Source organism: Suncus etruscus, chromosome 16, assembly GCF_024139225.1.
Source record: "Suncus etruscus isolate mSunEtr1 chromosome 16, mSunEtr1.pri.cur, whole genome shotgun sequence".
Classification (NCBI taxonomy): Eukaryota; Metazoa; Chordata; class Mammalia; order Eulipotyphla; family Soricidae; genus Suncus; species Suncus etruscus.
This window is the reverse complement of record NC_064863.1, coordinates 34,882,697-34,909,622: the sequence shown is the minus strand read 5'-3', so window position 1 is coordinate 34,909,622 and position 26,926 is coordinate 34,882,697. Positions and strand designations below refer to the sequence as shown.

The 26,926-nt window shown below is 42.8% G+C and overlaps 1 protein-coding gene and 1 non-coding gene across 4 annotated transcripts in view; one reads left to right on the top strand and one right to left on the bottom strand.

The window, feature by feature from the left end:
- The window catches only part of APBB2 (amyloid beta precursor protein binding family B member 2), a 222,928-nt gene that overhangs the window by 154,514 nt on the left and 41,488 nt on the right, over positions 1–26,926 (top strand). The gene's annotated exons all lie outside the window — the stretch shown is intronic.
- LOC126033159 (U6 spliceosomal RNA) lies at positions 11,020–11,126 on the bottom strand. Its single transcript, XR_007504306.1, has one exon. It is a non-coding gene; the product is annotated as a U6 spliceosomal RNA (small nuclear RNA).

Sequence of the window (26,926 nt, the reverse complement as noted above, 5' to 3'; positions counted from 1 at the left end):
AGGATCCAGTTGTCGCTCCAGGCTGTCATTGGATTGTGGTTTCTGAATTTATGTCCTAAAGGTTTCAGAATCAAGACAGCTTGATTCCTGAGCATAGAGACCTATAACCAGAGGACCTTTATACCCAAGTCTCCCAGCCTCTCCACCTTCTTTGTCTTCTGGCAGATGGTATGGATCCTGTTTATGTTCCCAATAGGCAGGAGGCTCTGCTCACCCCCCCCTCCCATTCCCATGAGCAAGAGAAATGGAGGATGGTGGTGGGTCCAAGATGTCAGACACACACAGTGCAGTTTCCTGAGCAGCATCCATGTCAGAATACCTAGGAGCAGTGAGATGCTCACACTCTTGGGGCCAGAACAATAGCACAGCAGGTAGAATGTTTTTCATGGGGCTGCCCAGGTTCTGTCCTCTGCATCCCATCACACACCACCAGGAGTGATTCTTGAGTGTAGAGCAGTAATAGTCCCTGAGTATCACTGGATGTGCCCCCTTGACCCCCACAAATAGCTCAAACTTTGAGGGAAAAATTTAAAAGAGAAGTTGAGGCAATAGTATAGTGGGTAAAGCACTCGTCCATGGCAGACTTTAGGTCACTCCCTGGCAGCACATATAGTCTGACAAGGAATATTATCTGAGCATAGCACCAGAAATAAGCCCTTATTAACACCAACAATGACCCAAAATCCAAAAGAATGAAAAAGATGCCAGGACCAGAGGAAGTGCTGAGAGGGGTAGCAGAGGGCTGTATTACACCGTAAAAAAAAAAAAAAAAAAAAAAGGCAGAATGCCAAGGGACCAGAGAGAAAGTTCAGGCTCAGATGCTTGCCTTATACAAATTTAATCTGACCCAAATTCAATCCCTGGCATCCCAAAGAGTCCCCTGAGCCCCTCCAGGAGTAATCTCTGAGCACAGAGCCTGGAATAAGTCCTAAATATTGCTGGTGTGGCACAAAAATAACAGATGTGTAGGGTATGGAACTAGGTCCTGGCACTGCTCCTACAAACCACCTAAAATTTCAGTGTCTTCATTCCGAGTCGTGTCTGCATTTGGGAGAAGTGGACTAAGTGTGCTGTTGTGTTGCCTTGAAAAATGAACAGAAATGAGAGTCATACCTGTCTACTTGCTGCGTGTTGAATGATCCAGATTCCACCCTACTCAGAATATGCTTGTTATTCATTGGTCCAAAAAACACCTTTGGATGTAGCACCTTGGATTGGTGCTTCGACCACTTGTTCTCCACTCAGGAAAAGCTCTCTTGCATTCTCGGTTTTCTTCCACTGAGCTGTCTGCTTCTTAGGAGTAGAAGGCTTGCGTTTTGGGGTTCCTGAACCTGTTTTATCCCCTTCACTGTGTGTGGAGTATTTTCTGCATTGGCATTTGCTTCCAATTCTTTCGTCTCTCTAGTCTTGGAGCATGAGATTTCCTCCACACTGGGAGCATGTAATGTATCCAGGGCTGTGGAGATAATACTGTGGTAAAGGATCTTGCTTTGCCTGCGTCTGACCTAGATTCCAACCCCAGCACCATATGAGCCCAGGAGGATCCTGAAATTCACCTGGTGTATTCTTAGTGGTCCTCAAAACTGCAGGTGCAGGGGCCAGAGAGATAGCACAGCAGTAGGGCGTTTGTCTTGCATGCAAATGGGCGGTGGTTCGAATCCTGGCATCCCATATGGTCCCTGAGGTTGCCAGGAGCGATTTCTGAGTAGAGAGCCAGGTGTAACCCCTGAGCGCTGCCGGGTGTGACCCAAAAACAAAAACAACCAAACAATAAAAACCTGCAGGGGCCCCTGCATCCCTGTATTCTCAGGCCCTCACACTGAATGGCCAGCCCAGTTGGATAAGAATTGTGGGGAATGTGTCTCTGGTTCCCTGAGCAACACTTGGAAGCTCCCCCAAAGTTTTGCAAAATTAATCTTAAGAGGATTCATATGAAGAGGATTACTCAGGATCTTCCACACTCCTCTTCACTCCTAGCCACCAGATTAAGCAGCGTTTTCGATAGAAACCAAGAGAGAACATGGGCAGCAAGACAAGAACATGCTCTATGAATATCAATCAGCAGACTCTAAAATAACTTGAGCCAGGATGTTGATGGATAAATTCGGTTTGGGAATGTTCTAGGAGAAGAAGGGAGGGAGGGGGAGAGAGAGGGGGGGGAGAGAGAGAGAGAGAGAGAGAGAGAGAGAGAGAGAGAGAGAGAGAGAGAGAGAGAGAGAGAGGGAGAGAGAGAGGGAGGGAGAGAGGGAGTGAGGGAGAGAGGGAGAGGGAGAGAGAGAAAGAGAGAGAAGGAGGGAGAGAGAGAGAGAGAGAGAGAGAGAGAGAGAGAGAGAGGAGAGAGAAGAAACTTCAGTATACTGGAGACTTACTATATTCTTTAGATATATTCCTGAGATCTTAACCCTCTGGTCAAAGATAAATTCAGGGAAATTTAGGAACAAATCTGCATGGTAAAATGGTATTCAAAATAAGAACTACATAGGCCAGAGCAGTATATATAGTGGGTATGGCACTTCCCTTGCGAGTGGCTGACCCCGGCATCCCATATGATTCCCTGAACACAGAGCCAGGAGTAAGCCCTGAGCACCATTAGATATGGACTTCTCTTCCCAAACTATTAGCACTAGAGAAGAGGGTTATAAAACAGCTTGTAGGCAAAAGAGTTTGCCACACAACTATACACACAATGTTGACTCTGGACCAACATTTTGAAGAACTATTTCCCCATTTTTTGGTGGTGTCCCAAACCACTCCAGGTGAACCAGGCTAGAAGGTTCAATACTTCAGGCCTGTACACAGTGCTGCTGGGACTCAGGAGTGCTGGAGATGCCCAGAGCCTTACCAGGTGGAATTTAGTAGGAGGACACATAGTTGTACCAGGATTGAGGTTCAAACTCAGGGCCTTGATAAGCCAAGCTGTTCTCCAGCCCCTTGGGCTCCTTCCAGGCCCTCACAAGCAGAGAAAAAAAAATATTTGTTCTTTTCCTTTGGTTTTTTGAGCCACATTTAGCAGCACTCAGGGGTACCTCCTGGCAGAGCTCAGGGGACTTTATATAGTCTCGTGAATGGAATCAGGGTCAGCCTTGTGCCAGGCAAGTGCCTTAACCCCTCTGCTATCTCTCTGGTCCAGAAGAAAATACACAGGTGCCTAATGATCCTGCTGGCTGCTTTTAATTAGGAAAGAATTTTATCTTCATTAAAGCAGGTCCTAAGGGGTCTCTGCTCATAATCACTCTTCATTAAAAGAATTTTGATTTTTCTTAGAAAAACAAAAACAGCGGTCTAGTGTTGCCATTGATTTAACACATTGTTGCAAGGGCTGTAATTTGTGTTCATTTGGGAGCTGGGGAGATAGTACAGCAGGCAAGAATCTTGGATGTGGCCAACCCATTGTTGATTTCCAGCACCACATATGGTCTTCTGGGACTGATCCTGCAGCACAGAGCCAGTAGTAAGCCCTGAGCATTGCCAGGTGTGGCCCTAAAACAAACAAAAAAAGTGTTCATTAAAACATTCATTTTGTTTGTTTTAAATATATATATGTATATATATATAAAATATATCATTAGTCAAGCACCATGATTTGGATTTCATTTATTAAAAAAAAAAAAAAGAACACTCCCCTTCACCAGTGCAACCTTCCCTCCACCAGTGACCCCCCCCCAGTTCCCCACCCTCCCCCCCTGCCTGTATACAAGACAGGCAAATGTGAACCATTGCAATACAAGCCAGCAGGTCTGTGTTCCATGAAGAAATTTCCTGGCAGGAGTAGGTTCTTGTAGGGTGTGTACCTTGTGGCTGAACTAGCCATGGAGAAGCAGATCCCAGTTAGGGCACTGAAGCACATCTCTGCTATCAGAGGGTCAGAGCTATGTGCCTGTTGTAATTTCTTTGAGTTTCCAAATGACCCTAGAATTTGAGGATGGGAGTGAGGATTCCCAGGTTGCTCAAGGTGCCCAGCACTCCTCTATATTTGGTCCAGCCATTTTGTGCTTGGGCCCAGCAATGTTGGGGCCACAGGTCCATGCAGGAATTTCGTGGGGTGCTTGCTTTTCAGGAAAGTCTAAAAATCTTTTTTTTTCTCTGTCTTTGTTTTTCCCCCATGCCCAAATCTAAGTGTGATTGGGTTGGGGGAGCTTCCTAATGACATCAAGTCCTGCGGCTCCTTCAGCCAGACATAATGAAAGATTGATGCAACTCCAGGCTGGCTGAGGAGTTTAATCTTGGCTGTGCTGTCTTCCCTCCAGGGAGAGACATCTTCAGGGAGACAGCAATAATTCTCTCCCCACGAGAGAGTACGATTCACCTCCAGAGTTAATTTCTTTTTAATATCACTCACTGATAAGCAGAGGGATCCTGGGGGACTTGGCCCTTTGGCTGACTGGCACTGGAGTGATATTTCAGACTCTATAAGTGGCATCATTGCTGGGTTTGAGCAATAATACAGCAGATAGGGCCTTGTATGTGCTTTGTATTTGGCCTACCCAGGATTGATCCCCAGCATCCCATATGGGACCCCAAGCTTGCCACGAGTGATTCCTGAATGCAGAGTCAGGGGTAATATCTGAGTGCTGCCTGGTGTGATCCAAAAACAAAAAATAAATGAAAATTAAAAAATAAAGTGGCATCTCTTTCTCCTCTGAATCATGTTGGGATACTTGCTGATGCTTTAGCTTCGAGTAACCCTTGAGGAAGGTGCTGTAAGTTGTGGATCTAGAAGAGTTTCAGGTGTGGAACTGTGTGGAGGGTTGACAGCTTATTGTCCACAGTGGTTGATACAGGAAGATGATGCCTTCTGTTTTGGTCACTAGCTCTGAGCTGAATCCAGTGTATCTTGTCAGGCTGCCTGAGTACTGGTAATTGGGAAATGGAGGGCTTGAAAGTGTTGGATCATAAGAGCAGAAAATTCTATGATCCCTGAATAATTTCTTTCTCGTACTTCCCAAGCCCACAGGGCTGTTTTCAGATGCATGCAGGGGATTTCCAGGCCTTAGCTGAATCATCAGTCTTTTGAGTATCACAGTTTTCCTGGAATCTTTGGTACATTAGAACAAAAGGAAAAACAGCATTAGTGAAGAACTAGCCTTAATGCTCATGCATGCGTGGACACATGTTTAACAAAACAGATGTGGAGGTGACAGATATAACCCGGATCTTAAATACTTATAAGTCTGTCCCGGTTCTCAGCATGTGAGCAGGTATTTGATGGTTGCAGGTGAATGCACATTTGCTCCTTTCATAATCAAGCCATCGTCTCAAACCTTTTTACTCAAGTATAATCAGGAGCTTAGGATTCATAGTGAGTCCCATGGCTGAAAATCCAATATAGCTCCTGTCATCTGTTTTCATTCACAGGACAATCCTGATACAGACTCAACAATTCCCCAAAAACTTTTCCAAGTTGTGCCAGATACCCTCAGTAATTTAATTCAGTTTGACATCTCAGTTGTAGGCTCAATGCCCCCAACCCCCTCATCTGTCACTCTGGTCCCACTTCCCTGCCACCCATGGCTTCTGCTGGGACTCAGTGATTTGCTGTGATGTTTCATGAGACTTAAGGCCCTGGGACATCTTAGCCTTAGCGCGCTACTGGCTAAGACCAGTTTATTACAAAGGTGACAAATGAAGAACTAGATGAATTATGTTGGGTGAGAAGTAGGGTCTTATAACAGGATCCCCCTTTTAGAAGTAAAATATTAACACCTTATTATTTATAAAATGCAAAGCTAGCATAAGGGAATATGTCACAAATTATGAAAAGGAAGAGACTAAATGCACTAAAAAACAAGGTACCCATTCTTATGAAGTCCAACTCGAAAACAGCTCTTTGTCAAAATAGGCAAGGCCAAGAATGGCACACTGCTATGTAAAAAATGCCAATTGTCTGAAATATACCTTTACCAAAGAATAGTGGGGAAAAGGTGTTGGTTATATATATGTATCTACTTGAAACTATAGCATACATAGTCTGTTATTCATAAAATCCAACCATTGGTCTTAGAAATCTGAGAGCAAAGTCACAGACCAGTTAACTTCCCTACCTTCCATAAGGCTTTGGTCAGATGATATTGCAATGTGTATGTCAAACACCCCACTTATTCATACTCCAAGTTTCCTGAGAACAAACACTGTCAACTCATCACAGGCATTCAGAATCCATACAAAAAGTTTAGTCCACTCTGTGGAGTTTGTGGTACAACCAGCCTTCTGGCACCTTCAGGCATTCCCCAACTGGGAAGATCTTCCAATCCCACTATGGAGGTTCCATTGCATAGGCATCATTGCTGAGACTTATCTCGGTGCCTTCACACTCCCTAATTCCACAATTGTAGAAGTCAGAGCAGTAATGAGTGCTGTGGCTGTACTCCAACCATATTGTCTATGTGATTCCTCCCCTGCCCTAAAATTGGCACCACTTAGCATCACAGCCTCTCCATCCGCAACTAGGTCACTGTTGGGGTGGCAGAGGTGGCAGTGCTTTGTGGAAATAATCCTGGATTTTCTCATGAGTATTTTTTTTTTGCCTTTGGGCTACACCTGGCAGCTCTCAAGGGTTATACCTGGCTCTATTCTCAGAAATTGCTCCTGGCAGGCTCAGGGAACTATAAGGGATGCTGTGAGTCAAAGCCCGGTCAGCAAGACAAATGCCTTACCTGCTGTGCAATTGCTCCAACCCCTCCTCTTATCTTTCTAATATTCCTTGTAACAGGGTTGCAGGCCAGACCACAGTGATGTCCATGACATCAGAATTGTCACCAGGGCAACTAACTGGAACCCAGGAGGCAGTAGTTTCCTTTTGGGTTCCGAGGTTACATCCAGCAGTGCTCAGGAGTGACCCCCTAGAGGTAATGAGAGGACAATCTGTATGCTGGACATTCACACCAGGATCAGTCTTGTGCAAAGCAAGCACCCTGCCTTCTCTGCTCTCTGTAGCCCCAGGTGATTGGCAGTATTTTTGAGCTTCTTCAGGTGATTCTTTTGTGCTTTAAACTCTTGTCAAAAAGGAGCACACCACCCACAATGGCCTTCCTGTCCCGGCACTGGCACCAGTGCATGCCCCGGAATGGGCCACAAGCCCAGGAGAATCACATCTCAGGAATTTTCACCCAATATCTGCAAAATACTCTTGATCATTTTCAATGAAGCAGGAAGGAATCATCTGGTAATCATCTCACTTCTTCAACTGGGTGCGATGTTTATCAAGATAGTTTTTTGGTTTTGTATATGATCATACCTGGCAGTGCTTTTGGGTCGTCCCTCCTAGAAGTATTGGAAAATCCTATGCAGTGCTGAGGGTCAAACCTGGGTCAGCTGCATGGCAAGTGCCTTACTCCAGGTACTATCTCTCTAGTTATATTTTTTAAAGAAAACATTGTAAGATGAAAGTATGTCCCTGAAATGAACCGTAATGTGGTGTTTACTCTTAGAAGAGATTACAACCCAGGAAGGTAGCATTTGTCTGCCTTGAACGTGAAGAATCTAAACATGGTTCCCGAAGAACTTAGGGTGTCAGGGAAGGATGTTGGATCACCTCCTGTGGTGCTCAGAGATTACTCCTAGCTCTGCAGGCAGTCAGGAATCACTTCTGGTGGGACTCAGAGGCCTATATGGGATGCCTGGATCAAACCCAGGTCAAGTGCATACATGGCTTGTACTTTAGCCCCTCCCCATAGGACATCTTCAGCACTATCCCTGTTAGTCTTTTTGTTGTTGTTGTTGTTGTTGTTGTTGTTATTGTTGTTTTGGGGTCACACTCGACAGAGTTCAGGGCTTACTCCTGGCTCTATGCTCAGAAATCACTCCTGGCAGGCTTGGGGGACCATATGGGATGCCAGGATTCGATCTGCTGTCCTCCTGCATGCAAGGCAAATGCCCTACCTCCATGTTATCTCTCTGGCCCCACCATCCCTATTAGTCTTGATCAATTAGTTGAGCCTTGCAAAGTCCAAGATTGTTCCCTTCCCAACCCACCAATGATATTATGATCTTTCTCTCTTATTAAAGCCACTCTTGCTGTTTCAAACATCACCACTAGGTGATACAAACCCGGGCATGAATTGCATAAACTCCTTTCTGTAGACAAGGAAGCATTCATGAAAAGACTGCTGCAGAGATCTTTTAGGCCAGTGACTTGGCTTCCTATCATGGCAATGGCACTGATCTTATGCTTCCAGGTCCTGCTCACTGCTAAGAGAGCATGCAGTTAAGAGGTCTCTCGGGGCAGTCCCCACCTTTGGGCACAGGCACTGTGTCCATGTGGGTTTTTGTTGACTTTAATTGGCAATTTGTCTCTTAGGCTATCCCCCCAAAATACCTGAGGGAACTGCTTTTAAAAAAGGAGGGAGAAAATCAAGAGCAAGCATTGAGAAGTTGAACTCAGGATCCATATATTGCCAATTAGGGTACCTGATAATGCATTCAGCCCATTTGTGTCTCTGTAGTGTTGTGGGATGTTTTAAGGAGAAATTGAGGCACCAGAGAATCCTCAGGAAACAACTTTATAAATGTTTATAAATGTGTGGACATGGTCTCAGAGGTATCTCACCCAAAAGACCTACCCTCTGGGGGTGGGGATTTTCTTTGTCCTTTTTTAAAAAAAAAAAAATTATTATTTTTGTTTTGTTTTGTTTCGTTTTGTTTTGTTTGGGTCACACCCAGCAGCACTCAGGGACTACTCTTTTTTTTTCAGTCATTTTTTTATTATTTTATTTATTTATTTATTATGAAAACAAGGGTGCAAAGAAAGAGGACAAGGTAAAGTTACAGTGGAAGGACAATCACCCATAGCATAATTCTCAGAAGTCCCCTTGCTGATATCTTAACTTTGAAATTTCAGCCAAAGAACATTAAGATAAATAAGACAGAATCCATGTACAAATACTTTGTCAGGGACTACTCTTGGCTCTTCGCTCAGAAATCACCCTCGGCAGGCTCAGGGGACCATATGGGATGTCAGGATTCGAACCACCATCCTCCTGCATGCAAGGCAAATGCTTTACCTCCATGCTCTCTCTCCGGTGCCCCCAAAAATTATTCTTAATTTATTTAAACACTATGGTTTACATAACTGTTCATACTATATTTGTTTCTGGCATGCCTTGTTTCAACCACATGTCTCACCACATGTATAACACATGGTCCACCTCTGTGGACATCCCTTGGCAGGCATGAAATAATTTATTTTATATTGCTTGTTTACAACTAAGTGGTAATGGAATTATTGAAAAAATATTTTAGCAAAAGAAAATTTTTGAAAAATTGTTGTCTCACAATAGGGTCATTAAGACATTGTATGAAAGTTTACTAAGCTGTTTGCTGCTAACGGATTATTCTGTGTTACTGGTTTTGTTAACCTTAGGTAGCTTCTATGCTACATTGACATGGAATTTGGTTCGTAACTGCTTGGGGTGTCATTGTTGAAAAATTCAATGGAAATGTGCTCAGGTGTTTGCTCCAGGAATTTCATGTTATGTGGTTGACATGGCAGCGGTTGTGGGTTGCGTCTGTGCAAGTGGGGCAGCTGAGATTTTTTTTAGTAAGCAGTTCACAGAAGCAGAAGCAGTATTACCCCACCCAAGGTTCCTCGAAGGTTATTGATTTTTCTATTGGGCAAGTGCCAGGCTCTGACCACAAAGACAGCCTTAAGTTTCTTTTTCCCCTTCAAATATTAGGCTCGAAGCAGAGAGACAGAATTCGATTTCCTTCTTCTTCTCACCATACTTGTTACGTCTCAGATTTCTTTTTTTCTTTGTTTGTTTTTGGGCCACACCCAGCGGTGCTCAGGGGTTACTCCTGGCTGTCTGCTCAGAAATAGCTCCTGGCAGGCACGGGGGGGACCATATGCGACACCGGGATTCGAACCAACCACCTTAGGTCCTGGATCAGCTGCTTGTAAGGCAAACACCGCTGTGCTATCTCTCCGGGCCCTCAGATTTCTTCTATCACAGCACAGTGCAGGGCAATTCTCCTGAGCATTACAGGAGTGACCCAGACCATACTCAGCACTGTGAGGCGTGGTACCAAGTACCCCATCCTCAAGCTCTGGCATGGAACCATCAAACCAGCTGGCTGATAAGTGCAGGTTTGGCCTCAGTCCCCCTGAGCACTGCTTGGGAACCCTGCCAGTTCTCCCCTCAAAAAGCTAATTAAACTTGGAACCCTGTGCAGAGACCCATTTACTGATGGTCAAAAGGTTGTGGAGAATATGATGCTGGAGGAAGGCAAAGGTAGTCAGACTTTGTGCCTATTGAGAATATATGAGCCCCAGAGTCCATTGACACAGACAAGGCTGATACTTTGGAATAGTAATTCAGACTGTAATAAAGGGATCAGTGTGGGTGACATTGCATCTAGCACCAACTTATGTGTCATGGGATAAGAATAATAATGCCTAGGACAACAGATACTTCCAATCAGGTATTATATACCAGAAGAAAAATTTTAACTTCCTGGACTGTGGGATCCCAGGGATGGTGCAGTAACCAAAAGTACCTACCTTTAAAGCCTTGGGTTTGATCCTAGTGTCACCCACATGCACTGAGTGTGACCAGTTGCTCCCTTGTCTGGTACCTGCAGCACTACCAACAGAGTATGCAACCCCAGTGAGCATTATAACCAGAATATGCACAGATGCAATTAAGTGTGTGACCCTGAGAAGCACCATGGCCAAGAGCGCAAGTGTCATGGCCAAGCATGTTTAATTCTCTGTGCTTGCTCTTTGGATCAGTGCCTTGAACATGTTCAAGGGCCTATTTACTACCTGTGCAGAAACATGGAAAACAAAACATGGAGAATATGGAGGCCCGTTGGTGATCTACCTTCCTTGGTGTTCCAGTTTTAAGCCAGGATATAAGCAACCCAACCCAAGCTGGCATTGAGTGTTCTTTTATTATTGGAAAATGGCATATAGCCTGTTATGGCTTCTACTCTGCCTTTAGGTCTTTGAGCCTCATTTCTTGCAGCCCACTGCCACCATCCAAATAGTGCAGATTAGTTGTAAATAAAGCCAGAACTATTTTTTTAAATATGTAACGCTTCATGAATTTGCATGTCATCCTTGTGCAGGGGCCATGCTAATCTTCTCTGTATCGAAGCCAGAACTATTTTAAGTTTGATTTTAAGCTCAAGTTGAGCCAATACTTCTCAGTGGATCCTAATCTCAAAAGCACACACAAGAAGAATGGTAGCTAGAAGCTATCAGTTTTACAGGAAATTGTGTGTGTGTGTGTGTGTGTGTGTGTACCATTCTTTGATTACCAGATTAGATAACTACTGATTTCATGTGTGTGTACATATGTGTGTAAATGGGCACCATTCTTTGATTACCAGATTAGATATCTGCTGACTTCATGGCTTAACAGTAGTGTATTTGACTCCAAATCAGATAAATATTTACTTCAGATTGAAAGAATTCATGTTGTCTTGACCCTTCCTATCCACTTGTGACTATAACTGGGTTGGAAACCAGAACAGGGTAAAAAGGACACAAGTCTTTTTGTTCCTGAGTCAAAAACCCTCTTCCAGCTGCTTTTGAAAGAAGTGTCTCTTCTCATGACATGCCACAAGACCATGTGCCCAGGCTGGTTTGGCCAGCCTAGTGCTGTGTTGTTTTTGCTCTTAACTTAGAAACAACTGTCATTGCACTGCCAAGACACAGCTGTAAAGATCAGTGTGATCAGAATTGAACGTGTCCTCGTTAACCCTCTGCTCCCAGATTCTACACATATGCATTCTGCCATCTGTCACAAATTCCACTCTGGTCAATGGTTCTGCCACCCAGTTAGCTGCTAAGTCAGCAGTTTGGGGATCCTCTTACACCCCCCCCCTCCATGCAGGGAGGTAAAAATCTTGAATTTTGTCTTTTTATCTTGGTGCATGCCTAAACTATAGGCATAACCAAGTAGAGAAGAGTTTGTTATTACATGCAACAGGGAAGAGAGACAAGGAAATTCATTTTATTTGGTTATTGTGTGTAGTATGTTTGTGTGTTTTTCTCTTGTTTTGTTTTAGAATTACTCCTGGCAGGATCTGTGGACCATATGCAATGTGGGGAATCGAACCTGGGTCGACCATGTGCAAAATGAGAAGTGCTAAAATATGGATATAAAACTGGTTAATATTCCTCTAGCAATAAAATTTCACCTTGAGGGGAGTTGGCAGAAATTATTTGCAGTTTATTAATCTTCTACAAATTAACAGCCAACTGCTTAGTGACTGAGTCCTAATCACAAGTCAGGCAAAGATATGGTTCCCTAGAAACTTGCATCACTTGATGCAAGTGAAATTCCTTAGTTGCTGGAAAGGCATGCATGACTTTTACTTCTTGACTCCTAAATCTTGCCTTGTCACTTCTTAGCCCCACCCCAAAGGAGGACTCCTAAGTGCAGATTTGTTAGAAAATATGTAAAAAAAAAAGTCAAATCAATTGTGGCCATTTTTCTTTATAAGAAAATTAATATTTTCTTATATTGGGTTTTCCAATATAATAGCTACTTATTACTAGTGTCCCTAGAATAGCTTAAATATGACCTGTGTGACTGAGATGTGAAGTCAACAAGACACATGGAGAAACTTTGAGGAGGAAATACTTTATCACAACATCTTGATTGTGATATTACAATTCAAGATATCACATTATCTTGAAGGAAGATAGGTTAGATCTTTTTAAGTAAGTGAATGGGTTATTAGCTGCGTTACTAACATTGAGTTTACAGGTTTCCTTTCCTTAAATAATTAAACAAGGCCTGGAGAGTACATAGGATACAGTACTTGTCTTGTATGTAGTCAATCTACATTCAGCATCTATATGGGATTTGAACCACCAACCTTCTGCATGCAAGGCAAATGCCTCACCTCCATGCTATCTCCCCGGCCCCTCCTTTTTTTTTGTTTGTGGGCCACACCCAGCAGTTTTTAGGGGGGTTATTCCTGGCTCTGCAATAAGGAATCATTCCTGGTAGGGCTAGTGGTGCTGGGATCAAATCTGGGTCAGCCGTGTTACCTATTGTACTATCTCTCCAGCCTGAAAATATGTTTCTGCTAATTACAAGGAAGTATTCAGATCTGGTTGGCACTCTCACCTACCCACACAGCAGACAGGGCACGTACCCATCAAGCTGCAGTAAGCAGGAACCCGTATCTGTCCTGTCCAGAGACTAGATGCACCTGCTGCTCCCTGCAGTTCCCTGGCCCAGGTTGGCCCTAGCCTGCCTTCTCATTTTCAGAGACTTCCTCATGAAATCTTGATGTATTCTTTCATTGAACCAGCCATTTCCTCCTTCAGGCACTGCCAGTGCCTGTGGAAATGTTCACCCTCGCACACATTTGCTGCAGGAAGCTTTATCTAACTTGCTGCTGTTCTGTGTTTTCACAGATGAAAAGGGTGAAAATAAATTTTCAGTGATATGGATTCCACCCCGCCCCCTGTATTCCTCATAGCCAAACTACTTGATCACAGCCCAAGAAAGAGAATTTTTGGTCTGACATTATGTTGTGTCTCTCTCTCTCTCTCTCTCTCTCTCTCTCTCTCTCTCTCTCTCTCTCTCTCTCTCTCTCTCTCTCTCTCTCCTTCCTTTCTCTCCCTCACCCCTTTTGCTCTCCTTCTCTCTTGCTCTTTCTTGTTTTCTCCCTCCCCTTCCCCCTCAAATGTGACACAGCTAAACTTTTCATTGTGAGTAGAGACTTTAGGGAGTTTTTCTCTCTTTGCTACTATTTTAACTGTGTGTGTATGCTCAGGCATGTGTGTGTTCATATGTATGTGTTACTGGATATAGAGCCCAGGGCCTCACCTTTACAGGACATTTGCTCACAGCCATATACCAGCCCCTATTTAATTTTGGCCACTCATCAGGATAGTTTGAATACCAATGAGCTTAGTTGACCCTTTCAAAAACTGTTGTTTGTTTGTGTGAGGACCAGACCTGGCACTGCTTGGGAATCAAAACCAGGCCTCATACATACTTTGCTCCAACCCTCTGAACCATCTCCCCATAGTACCCCCTCCAAATGTTTCAACAGCATTACCAACTTAATGCTAAATATTTATTTTTTAACATTTTTTGTTTACTAAAGCACTGTGAGTTTTATACATTCAATGTTTTAGCACCAGTCACATCACTAGTGTCAACTTCCCTCCACCAGTGTTCCCAGAGTCCATCCCCTTACCCCCATCTCCAACCCCAGCTTGTCATCTTCACTGGCACCTTTTTAAATTCTGTTGATAAATTATGAGGCTCATGATTTCAACACTGTTAACTCTGTGGGTTTTTATCTCTGTCATTCATTAACACTACCATTATACATGAATCCCCCCCACCCCTGTCCTCATTACTTATTTCCTTCTTTTTTTTGTTTTGTTGTTGTTGTTGTTGTTTGGGCCACACCCAATGATGCTCAGGAGTTACTTCTGGCTATGCGCTCAGAATTCGCTACTGGCTTGGGGGACAATATGGGATGCCTGGGGAGCAATTCACAGTCTGTCCTAGGTTAGCATGTGCAAGGCAAATGCCCTACCACTTGTGCCACCGCTCCAGCCCCTTCTTCCTCTTTTTACTATTGCATTCCTTCATCCAGTTTCTTAAGAAAAAGTTGAATTTTTGATCAGATAATTTGGAGGAAATCCCTCAGAACCCCCAGATCTCTCTGGCTTACCTGGACCTTTGACTGGTCCATGCTCACCACTGTGAGCATAAAGCCCATGTGCTTTGTGCCAGAGAAACTCCAGAGACTCAGCATCCCTGAGGTCTGCTGAAGAGCACTAATGTGGGAATTCTGAATGATAGGTAGCTATCAAGGTCTGCACTAACAAAGCCGCATTTCCAGACTCAGTCGAAGCCTTCCACAGCCACCCATCTTAGACTTTGTGCTTAGGAATACAGCTTTTATGACAGCCAGAGACAGTTCTCTTTAAGAGGTTAGTTAATGGTAAAAATGGTATGATTTGTTACATTTCTTTTCTTTGCCAGAAAGTTTCAAGGTAAATTAAATCCTCCAGTGTGTTAATGCTATTAGGACCAATCCATATGACTGCCATGTGTGTGGATCAGAAGTAGCAGGCTCAGATTCAAATTAATATTTACCTTAATTGATTACACAATTACTTCTGTTTGGCTTTGAGTTTTTCTTTGCTCATTGGGGAGCATGAGAATGCTTGCCTTTTATTGTAAACCACTTAATTCCTTTGGGAAGCTAACAAGATACAAATTTTAATAAAATAGAGTTGTAATGTCAATGGGCTTACACTCACACTTACACACTAACTTCTGTTTTATTCAGCAATTGGGAAATACTGTATTCTGCATCCAGAGTGTTTTAAGGCTGTTGTTCTTTCCTTTACAAAAGCCCCAGGGGCCTAAAGGAACAGCACAGTTACAAATAGATCTCCACATTCAATTAATATTTATTTGCCAATTCAAATGACATCTGTGTCTTTCCATGTGAATTAGAAAATAATAATGTCACAGGGACCGCTTCATCCCAAAAGGACTTGCTTGCAAGACTATTTCTCTCCACCACCAGGGATCCCATTACAAAGATGAGTGGCGATTACTAAAAGCATTCCATCTAATGGATGCTGTAGAAGTCCGTAATATATTTCCCCCACAGACCCAGAGACCTAGAGTAATTGTCCATGCCCCTTTCTTGCCTAAAGGAAATGTTTTGATTTATCTCTATGTACCTCCTAGCTAAAGAGTTGCTTTGTCTTTTTTATTGACACAAGTAAAGCTGGAGAAGGTATTTATTAAGCAAAGCAATACCTAATCCTAGTCATTAAATTCACTAAGTCAAGGGATTTAATAAAAGGAAGGGAAATTTTTTTCAATAAAAGATTAACATTTTCCTATGACCTTCTAGACTGTTTCTTGAAAATGAAGGTACATAGAGATACATCAAAACATTTCCTTTAGGCAAGAAAGAGAGCAAGGATAAGAGATCTTAAGCCTTTTTCCATCATGGGTCACTTTTAATCATAACATTGTTAATCACTCTCTTCTTAATTATCTTCATCATGCCACTAGAACAAGTTGTACCAAAGAAGAATGTAGATCAGGACAGGAGGATTGAAATAGACATCTTTTGTCAGAAGGAGTACCATAGTTTTAGGTGCTTTTTCATTATAATTTAACCATCATTGTTTGTGAAAATTTTTAGTTCATCTGTGAAATCAACTTTCTCCCAGCCCCAGGTTCCATCACCCTAATTCCTCCCTTGAGGAGGTAAGTTTTGGAGTTTCTTTTCCTCCTCAGTTGTGTGATTTCATCAGTCTTCAGTTTATTATAAAGGTCTCTGCTGTGTATTAATCACAGGGCTTAGCACCAAGGAGATAACTAGGAAAGAATTCCCTGGACCCTGCCCCAGGGGAAGCATTACATGGACTAGAAAGTCATTGTTCCCTGCTCTAGTTTGAGTCCCATAAAGTACTTGGAAGAATATCACGAGCACTCAGCAAATGCTATAGGATATGACTTGCCTTACCTGTCCTTGCCACTTTGTTCAGGTTCCCTCTATTAGACTTTCTCTTCCCATTGAGTCATTCAGCTCTAGCGTGGATATGCTCAGCTGACCACCCAGAGTCTTGGCTTGGAACTATGTGAGTTCTGCTTAATGTTGCAGTTTGGAAGCTCTTCTGTCCCAAGAAATCACTAGACTGGGATATTGTCAAGATAAGATAGCAGGAAGAAGAGAAATCCCGAGTCTTCCCCTTCCATCAGGACATAGCACTTAACACATATGCTCATGTTTCGTGAGCCAAAGTCACTGGTCTATGCACACCTGACTTATATGATGGGAAAACATTTCACCTCCCACTTTCATATCACTGCACTACCTAGCAAATTGCCTAGGAATTGCCTAGGATAACTTAGCAACTCTCTATTTTTATAGATCTTCCTGGCATTAATTTTTTCACCTTGTCTCAGTTACATTGTAAACTACTGTGTCTTCCCAGTTGAAGTGTAAGTTCTTAACAGTCTAAACCAAGACTTATACTTCCTGGTATGGGGCTCAACTGGATGCTGTTCTTGACTTTATAATGCTTTGGAGGGATTAGAGAGATAGTGCAGGGGTTAAAGTGCATGCCTTGCATAAGGCCTGCCCAGGATCAGTCCCCAGCAGCACATGATCCCCTGAATATTGCTGGATGGGATTCTGAAGGCTCTGAGCCATGTTGGAGTGACACATGAAACCCCTGCTACTGCAAGGATCAAGTAGCACCCCATCTTCATCTGTTTACATTGCTCCTCCCTGTACCCTTTCTTCACACACAAAGTGCTTTAGGGTACCCGTCAACAGATAACTACTTAAAGAAGTTGTCTTATATCTGAGGGAGCACTACTATTAAAAAATGATGAAATGGGAAGGAGGAGGCAGAGTGATAGTACAGTGGGTAGGGTATTTGCCTTGCACATGGCCAATCTTGGTTCAGTCCTTGGAACCTCACATGGTCTTCCTAGTCCTTCCAGGATTGATCCCTAAGCGCAGGGCCAGAAATAAGCTCTCAGCATTACTTTGTGTGCCTCCCCCACTCCAAAGAGAAAGATGAAATCTTGCCTTTTGTCACAACATGAGAGGAACCTGAGATGGTTATGCAATTGAAGTAAGTCAGATCATGAAATACAATTACTTGTGGTTCTAGTCAGGTGGTCTATACATAACCAAAGCAAACAAATTGGCAAAACAGCAAAAATAACTTGGACTCCGTAAAAACATGGGAGTTACCAGAGAGGAAGAAAGAGGGGGTGGTGGAAGAAATGGAACAAAGCCCAGTTGGATAGTCTGCTGGATCTAGAACTTAGGTGGTGGGTGGATGAAGCATATATATGTACAAAGGTAGGAAGCTCTACTCTGAATTTATGTGTAGCATTAAAAACCAGTGTGATCAGGAACATTCGGTTTTTTAAAATACTTTTGATGGTATCAAAAGAGAATGAAGGAAACTAATCGGAATTTTTTTTGGGGGGGGGGGCTTTAGTTTTTTGGGTTTGGGGCCACACCCAGCAATGCTCAGGGTTTATTTCTGGCTCTACACTCAGGAATCACTCTTGGTGGGCTTGGGAGACCATATATAAAGCTAAAGATTGTGCCTGAGCTAGCTGTATTGCAAGGCAAGCACCCAACCTACTATACTAACACTCCAGCCCTAATCAGCATGTGTTAATATGTACTTTGTAGTTAACGAAGGATTTGTGCAGTTTCCTTTCATCATTTCAGGGATTAGAAATACTATTCAACCTTTTACAGATGAGAAAATGGAGACCTAGAACTTTCAGGCTCTTTTCAGTTGTACACTAAAAAACTTTTAAAAATGATTGAACTATAGACAGAGATAGTGCAGCAGGCAGCCTACAGAAAAAGTAGGTAAAATTGGATTATTGTCAGGGCCTTCTGGGGCTCATGGCCCTGTGAACAGCCCCCTTGGATTGCCCAGCTTCCTTCCTTGTATCTTCATCCCTCCGCCCCATATTTATGTTCCCTGTGTATTTGTATATGTGTGCACCCTCAGTTTCTCCCTTCCAGAGATATTTGTGACTGAATTATCAGGACCCTTCCATCAAATTTACAAAGACTGTTTTTGCTTGAAGGATAACATTTCAGGTGGCAGAGATTAGGACCTCATCTGCTTGGAGGTTTAATTCTGCTGCCATTGCTGTCAAGATGGTGGGAAACCTGTCTGCCTTCCCTGTTCTTTCCTCCCATGCAGCCCCATCCTCAGACCTTTCTAGAAGGTAGAAATGATATGGTACCTCAGAAAGATCTTTGAGATCAGATACATTAAAGACCTGGATCTCTGACTGCTTACTCTGCATCTTCAGGTTCTTGTGTAGGCTTGGAAGCTATCAAACCAACCTGCAGATAGATGAGAGAATCCTGGTATGGCACCTAGCAGAGACCCTCTCTCTCACCCTTGTCCGTTCCCACAGGGTCATGCCCCCAACAGGAGACAAGAGGCAGGTGAAGTAGCTCAGTGAGGTTCTGGGAGATAGTGTTCCATTAATTTTCTCTGCAAAGTTAGAAAATGCATAATGTTTATTAAATAATTAATCATCCTTTCCTAGAAGGGCTATTTCATTTCATGGGTGAATAGTTTATTGCCAGAGAACTATGTCTTTCTCCAAAGTGATGTATAGTATGCTTTGATATCTAGGTTTTTAGACATAAAAGTGCTTGACTATATTTCCTCTTTGCCATTTAAGCATGAAGACAATATAAAGTGTTGTTCATTTGTGTTTTGATCATTGTAAGAGGTAGGGACTTATAGACTGGGATAACTAGACTCCTTTTCATTCTTTCTCTTTTTTTCTGTATGGTTTTGAGGCCATACTTAGCCATTCTCATGACTTAACTCCTGGTTCTGCACTGAGGGCTCACTCCTGGCAGGGCTCAGGAAACCAAATAGATCACACCCAGGTTGGGTATGTGCAACACAAATACCCTGCCCACTCTTACTCTTACTCTTACCTCTTACTCTGGTCCTCACACTCTCATTTCTAAATACCAAAATGTCAGTGCACCTAAATTCAGGTAAATCTCAATATTTCCTAAATATCAGGTATATTGGACATAATAAACCTTAAGAGAAGAAATACAACTATGTATTTGACAAGAAAACAGCATAAAGTTGACAAAACAACAACACAAAGGTCAGAAACACAAAACCATTTGAGTGGGTTTAAATTTCTATAATTCTATAAATCTATTAAATTCTATAAATTTCTATAATTACTTTTTTTTGCTATTGTTTAGAACATTACAATGGTGTTAAGTTTAGGATATCAATAAACAAAATCACTCTACACACTACTACTGAAGCACCCACAAGCCTGGAGTGGGCATTTAAAGAAAGATGATTTTGTTGTCTTCTGGCTGACGAAGGGTTCTGATATGGCCAGGCCTCAAGACAGAACAAGTTGAGGTGGCATCAGGATGCACTTCTGCCTACTCTTTCCTCTGCCTCCTGATCCCTAGGGTAGAAATGAGCCTGTGTGGTCCAGCCATTTGAGAGCTGCCTCGGTAAACACAGCATCCTGCTCCCCATGAACTAGCCCAGTTCACATCACATAAGATGCCTGCCAGGGGCCTGACATTGTTACTCAGGTTGGAATAGTGTGACAATTTTCCTGAACAGGGGAGTAGGACATCCATCACCTACTGCCTCCCTATAACTCATCTAAAGATTTTCAGTTGCATAACTAAATAATCATAGGGCTGGCAAGTGCTATATGTGAGTGCCTACCAATTTGCCAGCATGCTAACTACATTGTGTCTGGTTTTGTTTATTATTTTGGAGGCTTGGGAGGGAGTTAGGACTATACCCCAGCAGTGCTCAGAGGCCCTTTTGGTGCTCTATTCATGAGTGACCGTGGTTGTGCTCAGGATACCATCTGTGGTGCTAGGAATGGTATGCAAAGCAGATGCCTTAGCCTACCCATAGAGAGAGAGAGAGAGTGTGTGTGTGTGTGTGTGTGTGTGTGTGTGTGTGTGTGTGTGTGTGTGTGTGTTATTCAATCCTTTCAACAGCTTTAGGAATCAGATCTTATAATTTGCACTTTGTAGATGAGGTGAGGACAGAGGGAAAGGGATGCATTTATGTAAAACAGCATAAGCCTACTGAAATTTGTTAAAGGGCTTTCTTTGCTTATGATAAAAATTAATATTATTCACCCAGAAAGGCAATGCAGGCTATTGGATGCTCATAAGTCATATTAGTGGCAGTTCTTTCTTTGATTAACAGATAAAACCAGAATGGGGACAAATCAAACTAGTTTATATGATTTATACACACACACACACACACACACACACACACACACTCACGTATAATAATGCCAAGGATGGAATTTTTGACCCTCACCTGTTCCAGACAAGTGTTCAACCACTAAGGTTGATTTGGTAATCAAGGCCCTGGCCCCAAGAAATATATTTAAATTTTTGGTTTAAGGTCCTGAATTACCGGAATAGTAAAATAACTCTTTGGTGGTTAAGATGATCGATTTGATCTAATCCTTATTCTTTGAAAACATGAAATTTTGCTTTAGGTAAGTAATTTAGCTCCCTTATGGGAAGTTTCTTCTACTTTTAAGATGAATCAGAGGTTAGAATTGATGTTCAGTCTTTGGAGTATATCAGGAGTGTTTAAATATAAATTTTCCACTCAATTAATAAATCATTAATTCATTTAATTTATCATCAGTGCACTGAAACTCACCAAAGTAGATTTTTAGCTGCAGGCATTTGCTTTTCTCCTTCTGGTTAATCCTGACACATCTCACAAGTCATAATTTATCCAACATTCTAGAAGTGGAATTGCTTGCTGTTAAAATTGTTCAATGGCTTGTTGCATTCCTAAAGAGAAATGATCAAGCTCGCTTTTGTGGGCTAGAGAAAGAGTTCAATGGGTTGGAGTGCCTGCTTTGTTTGCATACAAGAGGCCCAGTTTTCTATCTCAGGCACCATATATAATCCCCAGCTATCCCTAACTCTACTCTACGCCTGTCTAAGCACAGAGCTGGGAATTGTCCTTGTGCACTACTGGGTGTGGCCCCAAAAGAAAAACAATAATCTATTTCCTAGAGACAGATTTACCATCATGGTAATCAAGGAAATTTGTGTTTCCTTTCAAGGTCTTTGGGAGAAAGTTTAGCAGTGAGTTCATGTGGGTCTTGTAATATTTGCAGAAGGAAGCTTAACTTGTATTCTTTAAAAATAAAAATGATGACTCTATAAATTGTTTTAAATATTAGATCCCACATATGGATGACCCTTTGATAATTCTTATAATCAACTAATGTATATGAAAGGATTGCAGGTTATCATAAAGAGAAGTTCTTTAGAGGCTAATACCTGTATCCAGAAGTAGGGAAATTTCAGGGAACTTAGGCCCTTTTGGTGAACTAAGTTGAGAAATGGTTCAAAGATCAGAGCCCAGGATTTGCAGACAGGATTTTCAGGTACCTGTCCAAGCACCACATGATCTAAGCTCTGAACAACACTGGTTATGGACCCAAAAGAAAGAAAATGCAGGGTAGAAGAGACAGTACAGTGGGTAAGGCACTTGCCTTATATAAAACCAACCTAGTTTGATCCAGGCACCTCGTAAGTCTCCCAAAGCAAGACAGGAGTGATCCCTGAACCCAAAGCCAAGAATATGTCCCGAGCAAACCAGAGGTGACCCAAAATGCAAAAAGACAAAATAGAGAAAAGGAGAAAGGGGAAGAGAAAAAGAAAGGAAGAAAAAATACAGACTCAATAGCCCGGGAGATCATGTGTCTGTAAGCACTGTATTTCTTTCTGTTTCCTATATTTTTGTTGCATTTGTTTTTGACAAAAGCAGTTTGGAAAACAAGGTGTATTCAAGACCTGGCTGTGCTTTTTATTAATTTCCTCATTCTCTCTGTGCCATTGTTTTTAAAAGAACAGTAAAATTGCCAGGTTAATAGGGATGCGTTCATGAAGTTGTAGATAGGAAATATTCAGAAGACAAAAACGTTTGCACATTTGCTGGTTATCAGTTATCTCTGCAGTGCTGCCCAGATAGCATTCCACAAGTTCAGATTTATTGAATCACTAAGAGAGCCTTCTGCTGAATCAGGACTCAGGAAACTTGTTCTGTGAAGCCATACGATCAATATTTGACAATTTGGGGTCATTGTGTCTCTGTCTTAACTACCGAACTCTGACATTGTTCTGCAAAAGCTGCCAAAGGCATAAAGGAAAGTGTATGACTGTGTTCCTATCAAGCCATGGGTGAACAAACAAGTGCAGCATAAAATTCTAGGTGAGCAGCCAAAATGGATCCAAATGGCACAGGCCTTGACAAGTTAGGAACTTCCAACTGAGCTTAGAGAGAAAACAGTATTATGGCTTCATTTCAGGGCAGCGCTGAGGGATCAAAATGCTGCCCCGTCCACTTTGATTTGACTTTCTTCTGTCCTCTGGGTCAGCTGACACCTCTGGGCAGGAAGACAGATCTTTAGAATATCCTTGAAGGCAACGTGGAGTGAAGGAGGGAGTGAAAATTAGGAACTCTGGGGCCGGGCGGTGGCGCTAAAGGTAAGGTGCCTGCCTTGCCTGTGCTAGCCTTGGACGGACCGCGGTTCGATCCCCCGGTGTCCCATATGGTCCCCCAAGCCAGGAGCAACTTCTGAGCGCATAGCCAGGAGTAACCCCTGAGCGTTACCGGGTGTGGCCCAAAAACAAAAAAAAAAAAAAGAAAAGAAAATTAGGAACTCAGTTAAGAGTCGAACCCTAACTTGTTTCTTCCTGCTGCTGAATGTGGTGGTAAGCACATTTTCAACTCTCTTCTGGGATTCACCCCCACAGTCCTACTTTTTCTAGGAATACATATCTCTAACCACCAAGACGTTTCATAGTTCTGCTTTGTAGAACCGGCTCATTTTCTCCTTCCTTTCCATTTTCTTGCTGTGCAAACTGGGGGTCGCACATAGTTGGTTGACATGCTCACACACATTATTGATGTGTTCATACACATTTCAGCTGTGAAGCTGTCCAGGCTGCCCTTTTGAATTGTGGTATTCATCACTACTTGGGTATGGTGACTAGAGATCACATTCTTGGTTTGTGGCACCAAGGATGCCAAAGAGCAGTACCACTTTATTCAGAATCTGGCATGTAGGGTGATGCCAGGGATGGAACAAAAACTTGTAAGGCAGGTGCTCTACTACTGGGCTACCCCTGAATCTCCCTCCTGATTATTTTTTTTTCCTGATTATTTTTTTAAAGATCACCAATGTACCTGGTTCTTTTGGATTTTGAGCCACACTGTTCCGTCTCTCTAGCCTGTGCCCAGTTCTTTGACTGTTGGGGGAAAAAAGATAAACCAAAGGAGTTTTTAGGAAAACATTAAAGGACAGTTACCTACATATGTAAATATAGAAGTTAGCCAAGTGATAAACAAAGTTACTATAAGTATTGAAATACAGGTTTTGTGTGAACCTACATTTTCACATTTGTGGGGTAGAGACTTAGGAGCAAAATATCTGGGCTGTTTGGTTTAATGACTCTCCAAAAAAAAGAATGTGGGTATCCTATCCCCCAACTTCCTGTTTATTCCACCTGAATGATCAGAACAGCCCACACCTGAATTGGGCTGGTAGAGGATTCTGCCTGGAGGGAGAGAGGGAAGAAGAGAGTGAGAGCCAGAGAGAGGAGGAGGAGGCTGGGAGATTATTAAATTTGAGCTGCCAAGGGGCTGGAACTCAGCAAGGAAGCATGTAGAGCAGCAGAAAAGGAGACAGAGAGAGCTCGGGAGAAAAAGAGATGAGAGAGAAAGCCATGGCTTGGGAGCAGCAGAGAGAATAACAGACAGATAGCCAGAGGAGAAGCAGCAGAGATAGGCTGCTTGAAAAGTTTAGCATAGACGCCATTGGCGGATGGTGCTATGGAATAAAGCTGGCTGACTCCAAAGAAACTCTGACTGACTGCCTATGAAATTATTTCTCCACCGTTATCCTGCATCTTGGCGCTGAGCCAAGGAAGACCTCACCCCAACACTAGGACTCTAGACTTTATATTTTACATTAAAACAACAGTATCCCACTGTTTTATTTATTTTTTGTTTTTGTTTTTTTAACCCCTGTTAAAATAAAACCACTGTTTTATTTATTTTTTGTTTTTGTTTTTTTAACCCCAGCGGTGCTCAGGGGTTACTCCTGGCTGTCTGCTCAGAAATAGCTCCTGGCAGGCACAGGGGACCATATGGGACACTGGGATTCGAACCAATCACCTTAGGTGCTGGATCGGCTGCTTGCAAGGCAAATGCCGCTGTGCTATCTCTCCGGGCCCTGTTTTATTTTTTTAATTGAGAAGAAACTGTCAAACCACTCCCAGTGGTACTTAGTGACTTCTTTCAGGGATGGTGGTATTCAGGGGCCCATGTGGTGTCAGGGATAGAACTGGGGTTGGTTGCATGCAATGCAAGTGCTCTAATCATTGTACTATCTCTGGTCTGGTGATGGAGTGTTTTATTTGGTTTGGAAGCCATCCAAGCAGTGCTCAGGGCTTACTCCTGTTTGTGTGCTCAAAGATCACTCCTAATGGTATTCAGTGAATCATTTGTGTGTCAGGATCAAATCAGAGCCAGCTGTGTGCAAGACAGGCACCTTAACCTCTGTACTGTCTCTCCAACCTCTTCACTAGGCCTATAATCTCCACTTTCCTCATGAAATTATATTAATATATTTCAGGTGCTTATGGAAAATCACTTTGGTAAAGCATCTATTTAAATTTTGGGTCTGTTTAAATTTTTCAGTAAGGAGGTTGTTTATTTTCTTACCATTGGTTTTATTCATAATTGCCTTAAACCAGAAGCAACACAAATATTATCAGTGCCAGAGAGGGACAGATATACAGTACTTCCTCATAGTGATTTCTCATTGTAAAAAGGAGCTACAGATGTGAGCCACTGTGTACAGTGAAACAAGTTCCAAAGCATGTTAAGAGAGCAAAAGGCCAAGTTTGGGGACAAAAGCACAGCAGTGGTAGCCGAGAGGAAAGGAATAGCCTTTTGGCAGGGGATGTTTAAGCATTTCTCTTGGCTTTACCTTATCAGCCTCCTTCCCCACTTGAGGTGCTAATGCAAAACTGAAATGTCTTTTCTCTCCTTTTAATCTGAAAATTGCCAGAGAAAATTTCCTTGTCCCCTGCCCCCATTCATTCCTGAGTGTCATCCTCAGCCTTCTCTGCCCTGCATCTTTCATTATTTCTGCTTTCCAGAGAGCCAGCACTGACGGGGAGGAGAAAGAAGATAGTTGGTGGAGTATAGGAACAACTTATTTAAGACCTGAAGGATGGAGCTGAGGCCAGGGGCCAAGCACTGAATCCTAAATTTGATCCTGGGCACTGCATTATCCCCACACCAGGCACCACCATATGTGGCCCTGGTGGCCCCCAATTCTGCTTATCCAAGCCATACTCCATCACCTACCCAAGTATTGAATTGTCTGGCCCAGTTGACTGATTAGCTCCTGGAGTGGGCCATGGTCTCTTTAACAGGACTTGGGTACTCTTCCCATCCCCCTTAAAAAATTGAGTGTTGGGTCCGGAGAGATAGCATGGAGGTAAGGCTTTTGCCTTGCTGGCAGAAGGTCGGTGGTTCGAATCCCAGCACCCCATATTCCCCTGAGCCTGCCAGAAGTGATTCCTGAGCATAGTGCCATGAGTAACTCCTGAGTGCTGCCGGGTCTGAACCCCCCCACCCCTCAAAAAAAATTGAGTGTTATTCTGTTAGGATTCTGGATCATAGAGGGTAATGTTTTATAGTCACCTCCTATCCCCTAGCAGTTGGTATATGTGCTGCTGAAGTGAGTAACCCCCCCACAGCAGTTGGGAGTGTGGAACTGTGGGTGAAGGAGCGTAGGAGGAGTAAGTCAGGTCTCTTTATAGCAGGCTCTACTCTTTCTGGTCTCGTGGGAGGCTCTGTTGCTAAATATTGCATAAAGAAAATGAACTGTGTGCCCTGCCTAAGGCTTGGGAATGTTTTCCAATATAAAGAGTTTTGTGGTGCACACCTATTAGAAATTGTCTTTGCATTTTAGTGGGCAGAATAGGAAGAAAACTCTAAGCATTGATAGGTTTTTGTGAATTCAACTTTTTCGTTATAGCTGAGTCAAGGAGCTAACTGTGGTAAAAAAAAAAAAAAATCTGGAGGTCTTGAAACTGAGTACATGCCTTGCTACTTCTGACCCTAGTTCAATCCCGTAACCTTGTGATTCCCTGAGCACTGCAGGACAAAACCTTTGTATATCACTGGGTTGTGGAACTTGAGTGGGACCACTGGGGTATGGGACCACACCTCAGGCTCTACAATTGAACCATTAGCCAAGTTGACAAAGAATCAGATACCCTGAGCACTGCTGGAGAGCCTCTCCTGATGAAAAAAATTTTTTAAATAATTAAAATAATAATAATAATA